Source organism: Pogona vitticeps, chromosome 6, assembly GCF_051106095.1.
Source record: "Pogona vitticeps strain Pit_001003342236 chromosome 6, PviZW2.1, whole genome shotgun sequence".
Lineage (NCBI taxonomy): Eukaryota > Metazoa > Chordata > Lepidosauria > Squamata > Agamidae > Pogona > Pogona vitticeps.
The window spans coordinates 14,356,435-14,370,804 of record NC_135788.1 but is presented as its reverse complement, the minus strand read 5'-3'; the positions used below and the strand labels follow the sequence as shown (position 1 = coordinate 14,370,804).

The 14,370-nt window shown below is 40.4% G+C and overlaps 1 protein-coding gene across 11 annotated transcripts in view; it reads right to left on the bottom strand.

Moving 5' to 3' along the window:
• The window catches only part of PARD3 (par-3 family cell polarity regulator), a 578,687-nt gene that overhangs the window by 386,085 nt on the left and 178,232 nt on the right, over positions 1-14,370 (bottom strand). The window lies entirely within an intron of this gene.

Sequence of the window (14,370 nt, the reverse complement as noted above, 5' to 3'; positions counted from 1 at the left end):
GAAGCTAAGCAAAGTTGAGCGTGGTGGACAATCATACTCCTGATCTTTTGTACTACAGCCAGGTACTCCACTTCTCTGAACAATCCAGCCAGCTACATCTCAACAATGGGGGTAGGAAGTAATCTTCTCCAAAACCCTGCAGAGCCTCTGCCAGTTGGAATCAATAATGCGGAGCTAGGTGGGTGAATACTCTGCCTGGTAGCAAAGAGGCAAACATGAGTTAAGCGTGGCACGGCATGAAGCTCCATCATCTCCATTAGCCACAAAACTGGAACGGCAGCATAGATATGACTTGTTCTTCCATTACAAAACCACAGTATGAACCTGCACTGTATAATACACATAATGGGGATGGGGAGGGAAAATTCACCCATTACAAAGTTTTAAAATTATTCATATTTCACAAAGATTACATCTGATGGGGTATCCATAAAATGCACGGCAGAATGGAATCATCATTATAATAATAATGGTGTGCTGTCAAGTTGATCCTGACTTATGAGGACAGCTTCCAGGGTTTTCGAGAAAGACATTTCCCATTCCATTCTTCTGATGGGGGCACCCTGGGACCATGCAGCTTGCCCATGGCTACACAGGCTGGCTCAGCTACTAGGAAGCACAGAGGGGAATTAAACACCCAGCCTCTGGCTTTACAGCCAGATATCTAAACCACTGAGTTTTCCAGCCAAGTTAGAAATAAGGGATAATTTAGCAAGAGTAGTATAATTTCCGCTCTTCTTCTCAAAGTATTCTGGGATCTGTAGTTTTGTGTGGTGGTAGTGATGCTTTTTCATTTCCTGAAAAGTTTTAAAACCAAGAATTATATTAACTAAGCAGATTTGCTACTGCTTGCAGTGTATCCATGGCCATCTATTTCTCTTACAGAGGAAAATTCTTCCATCTATTCCATGAAAAAATGTAACATCTTAAAGTTTACATCTACATATATATATATATATTTAAAATCCTATTGATTATGTCATGGAAAAACAGAATGAATGGTTTCTGTAGGACTAAGATCATGATAAAACTACCACACCTATCCATTTTGAGAAAATGGTTTGCATGACACATGTTCCTAATTACAAATTGGGAATAATCCAGCATTATTGTCATATCTACAAATGCCAAGTACAGGATCATTAACAGGGCAACATGAAATGTCAGCACACATTTAATGAGGCAGTAACCAATTATTAAATTATAAAATCAATTTGTAAGCATTCTGATGACTGAAACAACTTTAAGAGTGCCAAGGCAGCTCCCCAATACTTAATCATCCACAGAGATTCCCTTTCTTACATGGCTCATTAAAAATCCATTTCAAGGTAGCTAGCATTCCAAAGGGCTTGCAAACAAGGAAATATAATCGCAACCCACATGTTTCATCCAAGGCACCTTTATCTCCCACAAACCTAAAAGTAAAATGGCAAAAAATAATGGCACTTAAAATAAATCCTAAACAAGTGAACGCATGCCACTGTGTAAGAACAATGACGTTTGCATCAATGCAAAAAAAAAAGAAAAGATTTTTTTAAAAAAAGTAGCTCCATTTTACAATGCCTGTGCTACTAATGTGCACTTAGTACATTTAATAAACAATTAGCCATTATATTGCCTAGTTCCCTACTGTCAAGACTCTATATCAAATCTATCTTTTTCCCCCTCCATAATTATCTTTCAAAACAGCTACCCATCAGGCATTTAATTGGAAGAAAAACATACTTTGTGTGACTGAAAATGAATTTTAAAAGCCATTTTATTTGCCCCTCAATGGCACAGAGCGACTTACGCATATTTCGTGGGAAGATTTATTTACTAATACATTGGGGGGGGATGCTGATTTCTCCCTCTCTCCTTCCAGATACAAGAGATTTCCGCATTCAGAAGATACTCACATCCAGCTCATAAGAATGCTTTCCATATCACTCTGCTGATGTTTGAAGGCAATTGAAAATATGAATGAGTCATGTGGTGCTGTAATTCATGAAATGAAACCATGGGATCTAATGTTAGAACAGACCTGGGATCCATTACACAGACTTTAGAAACCAAGTCAATCTAAAGGCCATGCAAAACAGCAAGAGAGACTAACGTTTAGAATGGATACACCACCCCACTGAAAGAAGGCATCTTTAAGGTATCTGAGCTTAGTCCTCTCATAAGGAGGAACCAGGATCTTATATTAAGCTGGCAAAGGAAAGGCAACGCATTCCTATGTTCAGTGATCAGTTATCGAAGATCAGACAGTTTCAATTTGTTTCATTACATCCAATCCCTCATCTCACCCAAACTTCAGAGTTCAGTGGCATCTGCTGAAAATTATAGAGTAGGGTAGAATCAACAAACTAGTGATTCCCAAGCCTGCATCTTCGTTCTCCCCAGCACTTTCAAATGGATATGAAGAAGTATGAAGGACAAGGCAGAATCAAAGCTGTGCTTTTCAGTACATTAATGGCCTGCTTTTATCATCTACCAGCTATGGTATCTGGAACAGATGAGAGCTGCTATTCAGTGGTATCTTAGAGATTCACACATTCATTAGGCCATTTCAGTTTTCTATCCTAGAACCAAGCCAGACATCAGAATCACAGAGCAATCTGGAAAAATCTAGAGCCGAGATAGAATGGAATATTAGAGGCTATCGTTCATTGGCATCCTTCAGTCTCGAGAGACTATGGTAATGTGCTCTGTATGGAGGACTTGGAGAGTGTCCTCTCCAGAGCACAAAGCCTTGGTAAAGTAATATGGAGGATAGACTGTTACCCAAGCAGCAAATCCCCCCTCTCCACATCACTGAAATAGTCCAATGGAAAGGGTATAAATTTCATACATTCCAGTGATGGGAAGTCACATTGCAGGAACCCAGATGGCTTGTATGGGCCCTGTGAGAGTTTATTTTGGACATCAAACTATTATCACAAATGGATTTGGAAAACTTTTCTGGAACTCCCCAAATCTACATGGCTAGAGTCTGAGAAGCTAGATACCCAACCCTCCTTTGGAGGTCACAGAACCAATACTACAGTACTTTCGATCCTCATCCAAATAACACTATTGGAAGCAGACAAATGCTAAGAAGAAAAAGAAGGGGGGGGAGCAGTCTAATCCTTTTGGAAGGAAACTGTAGGCAACTGGGGGGGGGGGAGGTAGCTCCAGACAAACCATTCCTGGAAACTCAATGGGAAGAGAGACTTTGATTTTGAAAATTGACTTCACACATTAAAATGTAAGGACACTGAGCATGGAGTATGTCTGCCATGAATCCCAAGTCTGGAATGTATAAGGAATACAAAGGCAGCCTTTAATATTTTGCCATTTACACCTAATTTAAGTGTATCTGAAGCATTGCACATATAGTGGCGCAGTGGTTAAAACACTGTACTGCAGCTAAAACTGTGCTCACGACCTGGGGTTCAAATCCCAGGTAGCCGGCTCAAGGTTGACTCAGCCTTCCATCCTTCCGAGGTCGGTAAAATGAGTACCCAGCTTGCTGGGGGGGCAATGTGTAGCCTTTATAATTAAAATTGTAAACCGCCCGGAGAGTGCTTGTAGCGCTATGGGGCGGTATATAAGTCCAATAAATAAATAATAAATAATATAAATAAATAATATATATACCGTATTTTTCGCTCCATAAGACGCACCTTTCCATAAGACGCACCAATTTTTTAGGAGAAGAAAACAGGAAAATATAATCTGTTTTCTTCGCTCCATAAGACGCACAGACTTTCCACCCCCCTGTTTTGTGGGAAAAAAGTGCGTCTTATGGTGCGAAAAATATGGTATATATTTAAAGCCCTTTTAAGTTTGAGGTGAGCTGAGAAATCAGCAGTGTGTGTGTGTGTGTGTGTGTGTGTGTGTGTGTGTGTGTGTGTGTCTGTGTCTGTGTCTGTGTCTGTGTCTGTGTCTGTGTGTCTTCATTGTTATGTGTCATGTTTGAACCAGACCAGGAAAATGGTAAGAAAATGAACAAATTGGTAGCAGGAAAGCCACAGTGTAGGGGAAAGCAAGCTCTGTGCAGCAAAAAGGATCTACTTACTCCCTCCATACAAATGACTGCTCCTGATTTGTGCCAGACATAAAGCTGTTATATTACCTGGAAGTGAGGAACATCTTGTGAGTACTACATAAAATCCTGCTGCTCTCTTTTTAAAAAAAGGGCATGCTTCTAAAAAGATACCCTGATTGTTCTTCCACTCCCCCTCCATTCAGCTGAATGTGTGAGTCTAAAGCAACTCCGCAGGTCAGCATCTTTTCAGCTCAGAGGAGGGGGAAAAAAACAGTATCCCTGACCTACTAAATGTAGGTCACATGGAAGTCTCTGCTTTTTACTTCTGACACTGGGGGTTGGCCGTTAAAGCACTGATGCTACCTGGCAAGAAATCCAGACTGTGGGTTATTAGAGAGGCTGGTGTCACACTGCAAGATGTATTGTTCAAATACAGAGGTATTAAGTCTGCCCATTTTCTCATTTGTCACTTGAAGCCAGAAGCCTAAAATACCAAGAAAATAATGGCCATGGCAGATCTCCCAAATGCAAGCACCATCCGAGCTTCAATTTTAAAAGAGCAAGCAACAAACCTCACAAAGGAGTTTTTAAAAAAAAGGGAAAAGAAAAGAAGTATCAAAACCGCACACAACACTTTTAAAATTTAAGGGTTTAATTTGAGCCAAGGGTGCTGAAGTATCCGAGTCAGTTAAACAGGAAACCAATATTTGCAGCGTATTTAAGTGCTCAAGGAAATGGGATTTGTAAAGTATAGCCACTAATTTTACATAGTGTATGCTGTTCAGTTTAATTTGCATGCAAAAGCCAAGAAAATGCAATTAGAAATACTCATCTAGACAGTGATGGGAAACTTCAAACATTTTTTTGATTCCCTTCTGTTCTGCTCATTATTTCAACACCTTACCATAATAAAAGGAGCAGATTTAATACTTCTCCTTGATATTAGCCTAAATTAGCTTTGGTGTGCAATGCAATACCTATTCATTTAGGCTTATTTCAATCAACTTGCCAAAGTTGATTCAAAAGGTAAACACAGTACAACTATTACTTCTGTTTATGATCTGAAGAGCAAATTTTACAAACGACTCCAGCAGGATTAGGGGGGGAAATGCTGTACTTCATTTACATCATGCCCCCAAAACAAAAGATGTAAAAAGTCAGAATATAAATAAGTCCTACATGAGATCAATGCCATAATTTTTATAAGTATACATACACAAGGTATCTGAATAATAATTTTAATTCCAACTTATGGGGAATTCTTCCAGGGTTTTCTAGGTACAAGATATTCAGTGGTGGCTCATCATTCCCTTCTTCTGGGGGCTCTTTGGGACTCTGTGCAACTTGCCCAAGGCCACCCAGGCTGCTCTCCTCCCGAGAAGCACAAAGCCTCAACCTCCAGTTCTGCAACCAGGTACCAAACTCACTTCCAAGCCCAAAGGTCTAAATATTCCAGCATGTCATATCCAGTAACACATTGTTAATGTCTGTAGAAAGGCCTCCTAAAAGCACGGGCTTCCAAACTTGGAGCCGAAGATGGTACTGACTGCAAGACTAAGAAACAGTTGACTTTATGCTAGCTGGGGTTTCTTGACATTGTAGTGCCAAGACATCTGGGACCTTAAGTTTGGAAACATGTCTTAAGAGTATGAGAGCAGTAGCAACAATATCTCTAGATATCCCGTTTCCTGACATGTCAGATCCTTTTAGCTATCATTTCTAACAACACTTACTGTCTATTGGTATACAGTACTCAATTCCTTTCTTGAAAACATGCAAATGAATATCAGTATATCTTGTGGAAGCAAAAGTCGCATGTTAAATTGGACACCCTGTGAGGAAGTGCTTTCTTAGCTCTCTATTGAGGGGGTTCTCTGTACCTAACATTTTTCAAAATTCCTAAATCTATAAACATCCAATGACTTTTGCCCTGCAGTGTGGGGGTGGGGATGGTTTCCCCCTCTAAATCCCACTGACGCATACAGTTTTTTCCCCTTTTTTCATAGAAAAGAGCTTTAACCTTTTGATCTGTCTTTTTCTATCCATTTCCAAGGTTTTATTTGTATGTAGAATTAAAATATGGCTGATCAAAACTTTACTAACCTTGAAGATACATTACAAGGTTGAAAAATTACCACTGTCCCACATACTCTGTTGGGAATGACAATGAAGATAACCCACGAGAACAATTAATGAGCTCATAATCAATTCAATTTTGTCACAAGGATCACTCTCCATAATTCTTACAGGAGGTATAAGACCTCCAAGCAACATTCACCATGGGCAAACCACAATGACACATCCCAAAGAAGGCAACAAAGACAGGAAAGTGAAAGGTCTAGAGCACAAATCTTATGAGGGAAAGTCAAAGATTTACCCAGACGAAGAGAATGCTGAGAGCCAAACTGACAACCACCTTCTCTTTTAACAACTGTCACAAAGGTAATACATGAAACTGTTGTTGCTTTTTTTGCTGCCTCAGAGGGTAAGATCGAAATCAAAAGGTTCAAGTGACAAGAATTTGAGATTTTTGTTGACATTAGGAAACACTTCCTAGCAGAACAAGCAAGTCAAATTTCAGCGGATCTTCTGTTCTTGAAGTCTTTAAGTACAGTGAATGGTCATGTAAGGCAGTGGTTCTTAACCTTTGTTACTCTGATGTTTTTGGACTGCAACTCCCAGAAGCCTTCACCATCAGCTCTGTTGGCTGGGGTTTCTGGGAGTTGCAGTTCAAAAACACCTGAGTAACAAAGGTTAAGAACCACTGATCTAAGGCAGTGGTCCCCAATGTTGGGTCTCCAGATGTTCTTGAACTACAACTCCCAGAAACCTTCACCGTCACCTCTGCTGGCCAGAATTTCTGGGAATGGAAGTCCAAGAACCTCTGGAGGCCCAAGGTTGGGGACCACTGATCTAAGGGGAGAATATTGCATCAGTCAAGTTCCCACATCAGTGGAAGTTTGGACCAGCTGACTTCTCAAACCCAATCCAACTCTGTACTATGCAGAAAATATCTACGAGTGTCTACGATGAAGACTCAGGCAGATACTAATTTTTCATTGGTCTTTTGACCACATTCAAGTACAGTATGGGCCCACAATCCTTCCCTTTATCTGATCTGCATCTCCACCAACCTGACAAGAGATCACGAGCTGATCTTTGTTTCCATACGAATTTCAAGCTGTTCTAAATATTTCTTTACCCAGCGTCTTGTTAGTCTATTGAATTCCTTGCCACAGGATGTGGTGATAGCATCTGGACTAGATGCCTTTAAAAGGGGATTGGACAGATTTCTGGAGGAAAAGTCCATCGCACTTTACAAACCATGTGGGGATGCATAATCTCTAGTCTTCAAAGGAAGATACCTCAAAATGCCAGATGCAGTGGAGGGGTATCAGGAGACAGGGATCTAGTTGTCTCCTGTACTCCCAGAGGCATCTGGTGGGGCTACTGTGAGATACAGGAAGCTGGACTAGATGGGCCCTTGGCCGGATCCAGCAGGGCTCTTCTTATGTTCTCTCTTCCCCCCCCCCAACTTGTATGAATAATCTATTCACATGAACTAGTAGATCTGTGATCCTACCCACAGTAACAATGATGAACAAACCAATTTCATCTGATTTTGGATGCTAAGCAGGGCAAGGCCAAGTTAGTGTTGAAAACCATCGGTTAACACTGGAGATCTCTAAGCAGCACTGAGAAAGAGTCCTGCCCAAAAACCTGGACAAGTGCTGTAATAGAAGGTTAGATGGAAGTAACAGAAGTTAGTAATAGAAGGTTAGATGGACCAATGACTCAGTACAGTGCAACTTTCTATGTTCCTGCAGCAATTTCTAGACATTTCAAAATACAAGGGCATGATATTCATACTGTCTCCCATTATTAAATGGGCATTTCCCACAAGAAAAAGGAGTGCAAGGAATCAGATACTAGAGAGTTGGATATGTTTCAGCTCATATCACTAGGGACCCTAAAATACTGAGAGACAGTTGTGAGGACAAGGTACATTAAGGGGTTTTTAGTACCTTCAAAGCAGATGACAAGGCAAATGTGCATGCTACCTGCTGTGAGGAAATACTGACACTGCAAAAACAAACACATACACAAGTTATCTTCAAGAACACATAATCTAGGTCCAGGGGAAGTTTAGGATCCCAGTATCAGAGCTCGGTTTCCTGACTCAACCTCTTGCAGATCTTGGCATGTAGAACTCTTTCTAGCTTGGCTTTTCCATCACCCAGAAGAAAATAGAAGAAATGCTGTACTGTTGGAACTGCTTGGAATTTATTGCAAAACTTGGCAGTTCACAGAGGTTTTTGACTTGAATGCCTCCTTTACAATTCATCTTGAATTCAAAGCATGCCAAGCTGGCTTATTTTTATTAAAAATCATTCAAGATTTTTATCTCCCAGCACCAAATGGATCATTACACTGTCAACATTTATCTTTATTATGCAAAAATATTCTAAATTTAACTCCTTTTGTTGAACAGGCTAAACAATATATTCAGCCCTAAGTCTGTTTTTCATAAGAGAAGAAAGTGTAGAGAGTTTTATTTACTACAAATTCTGGGTTTACACGTCTCACCAATATTAGCAGTGTGAACTCTGAAACAAGATTTAAATGCTCTCTTGTCTCCATCAATAAAAATTCTTCCACTGCACTCATGGAAATTTACGGGCAGTTAAGGTCTGACTTTATAATTTTCTGACGTTACTTTTCCTGCAACATATCATCATCAAGATTTTTTTCTCCCTTCCATAATTAGAGATCAATTATTACCCATAAATCTTGTGCATTTTGGTACATACCAGTATACTTAAATGCAGTATAAGACAGCTTTAGGAGGAAAGAACTGAACTTGGATTCTGACAACTGTTTGAAAGAAAAATGCAGAATAAAGCCTTTCACCTTTACAGAAGTCTTAAGAAAAGATATGAGAACAGACGCTATGTATTAGCCTAATTAAAAAGCTGATTAAGGCAGTCAGGCCACATATGTAGATACATGGATATGATGAGTGGGATGTTCTAAGTTTCACAAAAGCTCTTGCTTGACTTCGTTTTCCCAAACTCAGGTGGTGGGGGTGAGGGGGGTGGAGTTGGCTTTCCAAGACGCAGCCCATCTGAGATTCAAAGTGATGAGCACACAGAGTTGAAGCTCCAAGACTTTTCAAGTAGCAAGGAACATGACATCATCCACCACTCCTCAGGCTTCCCTATTGTCTCCCAAGCTTAGTCATAACCATCATATTAACTGGGCAAGCAATAGATTTTTCCTGGATCGTTGCAAACTATCCTTCTTGTAAAGCAAAGTGTTTAGTATCCATTTGGTCTCTCAAACAGGCAATTAAGAGCCATCAGCTTCACCAAAGACCTGAGCCTCATTTGTTGATTGCACAGTGGTGCCTCGCAAGACGAACTTAATTCGTTCCGCGGTTAATGTTGTCTTGTGAAAAATTTGTCTTGCGAAACGCGTTTTCCCAGAGGAATGCATTGAAATCTAATTAATGCAATCCTATGGCCAAAAAAAGTCAGAATTTGGTTTACAAAGGGTTTATGCTCTTTAAAGCCATATATTGTGCAGATGATTTTAAAATTTTCAATTAAAAAAACTTTAACTTTTTAAACATCATAGAAAAACATTTAAAAATCAGCAAACATGAGGCAGGAACAAAAAAACGGAAAACATTCGTCTTGTGGAGCACAGCCATAGGAACATTTGTCTTGCGAGTTATCAACTCCATTGCCAAAACCATTTGTCTTGCGAGTTTTTTTGTCCTGCAAGACATTTGTCTTGCGAGGCACCACTGTATTGAAGTTTTCACAACTCTGCATACTGCCTGCGGCAGATTTGGCTAGGAGGGACCTTTCTGTGCTAGGATCACTGTCAATCTGTCCAGCAGCAATCCATCACTCCCTCCTGTTTCTGAATTCAAAGAGAGCCCTTCCTCTCTGGTTTTGAGCGCCTTCCCTCTCTGCAATCTGCCAACATTTAATGAAAGCAGTCATGTTTGCCAGTTTGCTGTTTCATCTGTTCACAACTGTAAGTAAAAAAAAAAGTGTTTTCATTTTAATTCTTTCTACTTTTTAAGTCCTCAGTGAGAGTTACTGAAACTGTAAAAGGGATGAACTAGTCAGAAAAAGAGATGGACTTCTCTGGCAACTTGAAGCTATTATATTTTATGACTCTCTGAACTTCTGCTGCGCACTACAGAAATGTAACTAAAAATTCAAACCTCTGCAACAGACTGCATGTTAGAATCACCTGTGGCGGCATGACTAGAGGATTGTTATTATAAACACCTGCATTTCTAAATTCAACAGTATATCACTGCCCACAAACCAAAACAAAGCTCAAAATTATACAATGGCTAGAGTCCTGTTGCGCAGCTCCACATGCACAATGCAAAGCTGTACGCAACAGCAGTGCAAAGTGCTTTTCGCAAGAGTTATGATGGAACAAAGTGACCACCTTGTACAGTTGAAATTTGCAATCCTTGTCCCTTTGGCTTGTTCCCTTGCCAAACCCCTTGGCAAACTTAAAGAGGCATAACTCTATATTACGCAAAGACAAACAGGATTTCAGCCATTGCCAATGGCCACTTAGGTAGCAACTGGCATGTATAAAAGAGCAGTTCTTTTAACACTAAGGGACATGGTGGGGCTGCGGGCTAAACCGCAGAAGCCTGTGCTGCAGGGTCAGAAGACCAGCAGTTGTAAGATCGAATCCACGCGACAGAGTGAGCTCCCATTGCTTTGTCCCTGCTCCTTGCCAACCTAGCAATTCGAAAGCATATAAATGCGAGTAGATAAATAGGTACCACCTCGGTGGGAAGGCAAAACGGCGCTCCCTAGTCACGCTGGCCACGTGACAATGGAAACTGTCTTCGGACAAGCACTGGCTCTACGGTTTGAAAAACGGGATGAGCACTGACCCCTATAGTCAGACACGACTGGACTAAAAATGTCAAGGGGAACCTTTACCTTTTTTACCTTTTACCAAAGCCAACACATTGGAATTTAAGAACTAGGAAACCATCCTCCGGCTGGCTGAATGTGTTTGTAGTGAGAGGAGCAAGTGTAAAGCCTGCCAGATTTACACATCTATCAGCCATGCCAATGAGGTCCCATAACAACAGACCAACGTGCATGGTCAATGGGGATCCCCTCCATGAATCTTCTTGCTGTCAATTGTCTTTCATTGTTTTGGCCCCTGCCTCTTGCGTGAAAACAGGATGTTTGTACTTGACAGCTTATCTTTTCTTGCCTATTTTCCACTCACCCTAATCCTGTTTACATATTTTGAAACCTCCCCAGGGATTCCGTCCAAGACTTCCTCAAGATTCTAGTTGTTTTCTCTTTCAATTCTTCTCCTGCCACCTCCTGTCAATGGAGCAGCGACCTCCTTGTGTACTCGCAGTTAAGTCTCATTACCAGCCATGCACGAACCATCTCGTCTGCAGTCCCTGCCATCAATGAAAACCTCCCTATATTTCTCTGCCTCATCAATTCTCAATCTATTCTTCCCATGTCAGTGTCCATTTCTTTCGTCCTTTGGCCATCTTTCTTGATTCCCTCTGTCGCTCCTGCTGTATGCCGGCACATAATACATATGCACACCTCAGTAGCTTTACTGTCAAGGTATTCAAATATAGGGCTGTGTTGTTGTTTTCCAAGCTGCTTGTGAAGAAGTCACGGTGCAAGATTATGTCTTACTGCATGAGACTGGTTGCTGTGGAAATTATTATGCTGTCACAAAGGATTAGAATTTGAAATGGGAAATAAACAGCAGGAGTGGATAATATCTTAAAGATCCTGCTTTAATGAAAACATCCCAAGTAATTAAAAATGGCTAAGAAGAGTGAGATACACAGATGGAATTGTTTCTAAAGAGGGCATTTTTTGGTGTTCATCTCCTCCCCCTTGCTTGATGAGTCACATTTTTCTGAAGTTTAATACCACTTTTAAATTACCTGCCTCATTGGAAATCATTTGTTCATTAAAGCTGTTCTACCCCTATAAATATGGAAGATGCTATGGAAACACATTGCACATAATCAGAATCACACAGACTTTGTTCCTCGTTAAAGGAGCAACCGGTTCCTTTTAGGAATTACTTTCACATTACCAAAAAAAAAAAAACTTATGAGCTTTATATGTGCAAATGCTAATAGAAATTATCACACATGGAATTGTTTAAAAGCTCTGAAGAGTCAGGTGTCTGTATATTTATCTATATCTGTACTCGGGTATGTGGAAATACCCCAGGGAGAACTTCTCAACAAGCAAAAGTGAGCCTGATATAAATAAATCTATAAATATACTTCTGATCAAATATGACATCCCAGTGAGCTGGCACAGATGTTTGAGTACCCTAAGAGTTTCACAAGTCTACTCTTCCCCTACAACCATTATTGTATTGTCAACAATACTAGATGCACCTCTCACAGAAAGAGAGAACATCAAGAAATACCAGAGATTCTGAAGCTGGAAAAAATGTGTTCATACTGGTTGCCCACATCTGTTCAGTGGCAGGATAAGAAATCATCACTTAAGTTTTCATGACGAAAGCCTGGAAGATGTTTTATGTTTCTTCTGCAACCTCAGCTCTGTAATGCTAAGCCTGATGAAGAATTTTGCATGAGTTGAAAGATAGCTTCTGTTCGTAGTTCTGTACTGTAGTAAGAAAGGTTATCAGCCCATCTTCAAATCTTCCACGGAACTCAATTTTGGTCCCTTAGTCCACATCTGCATGAGTGTACACATATACACCCGTACAATCTGTGCCCCCCATTGTTGGATAGCTCAATGGCTTAGGTCTCTGGCTGCAGAGCCAGAGAAAGCTCAATTCCACACCATGACTCTTTGACAGTACTCGATGATCCATAGGGTCTCTTCCAGCTCTGCAGTTCTATTCCTACAAAGCCTCAAAAATCTTGTGTGTTTCTTCTCCAAACTATAAGCAAAAAAGGAATCAGATAAGAAGAATCACAAAAGTAAATGGTTAACAGTGGCACACAACAGGGGCCTCCAGGAGTGGTTACACTACAGCCCCCATCATCTCCCACTAGCAATTAATTATGCTGATCGGTCACAGTGAGAACCATCCACTCCCACTCCCGTTCTTTATAATTTGATTTCCCACCTGAGATCAAGTCTGTGCAATGAGATCAGAGGTTAGGAAGTTACTTTTTAAAAGTAAAATAGCTGCAAATACTAAGGCTCCAAATGTACCATTGTTGCTACCAGTTAATGTGAATTTTGCAATTCTTCACGAGCATTTATTTCCTGTTTTTCAAAAGTAACTCACTATTTAAGTTATTTTTTAAAAGAAACACAAGATCATCTGACTGTTACAAGCTGCTGGCTACAGATCACACATTAAGTAAAAGACATTCTCCACCCATCCACAAGTGTAATCACCTCAACAACCACAACAGTGCAGAAAACATCAACAGCAGGGACACCTTGAGCCATCACTTGAACCATATGATATTCCTCCTCCACTATTCAAGGAAGCTGCATCTGCGTAAGCATCAAGGCAATGAGAAATTTACAGTTACACCATGAAAAGAGTGAAGTTATCCCTCAATAAACTGCAGTCACAATGGCTAAAATCCTGTCAGTTACATCTACCAGCGTAGCACAGTTGTTACGGTCAACAAAGAAATGCCCTGTGTCAAGGCACAAACATTTGCTGTTGCCTGCTGAGTTGCACAACTTTGTGTCCAACTGCAACCCGCTGCACGAATTTCTCCTGGCAATTATCTACTGAGGTTTATGGAAACCGCATTACACCAGCAGGCCTCGCTAATAGGATTTTGGCCATCGTATCATAGTTGTGCTTTTGTCATTGGAAAAATCAGTTAATTATAACGGACAAAGAATGATACACAGACCGTTTGCTCCAACTAGACTCTACCGCTTCACTCTTGCTCAGCTTTGGACTCCTTGCCTGTATTGGCCTTCACTGCTCCCAATCAATCAATCAATCAATCAATCAATCAATCAATCAATCTCTCTCTCTCTCTCTTTCTTTCTTTGACTTGTATGCTACCCACACTCTGGAGGAGTCCCAACTCTCAAAAGTTCTCACAAAAATAGTGAAAGAAATAAAACATGCTGCAAATTAGATAGTGTCAAAATGCACTAGATTATAAATTATGGAATTTTATGTAACTGAAGCCATGAATTAAGTTCAGGTTTGATGACTGAACTATGGCAGTTATTTCATGTTCTCCTTTCAAATTTCAAATTTTCATTGTTTTCTTTTCAGGGGTGGGGGAAGGGAAAAGAATCCCACCTTCCTCCACATGGTCAGGCTGCTAATATAAATTGAATGTGCACCACATCAGC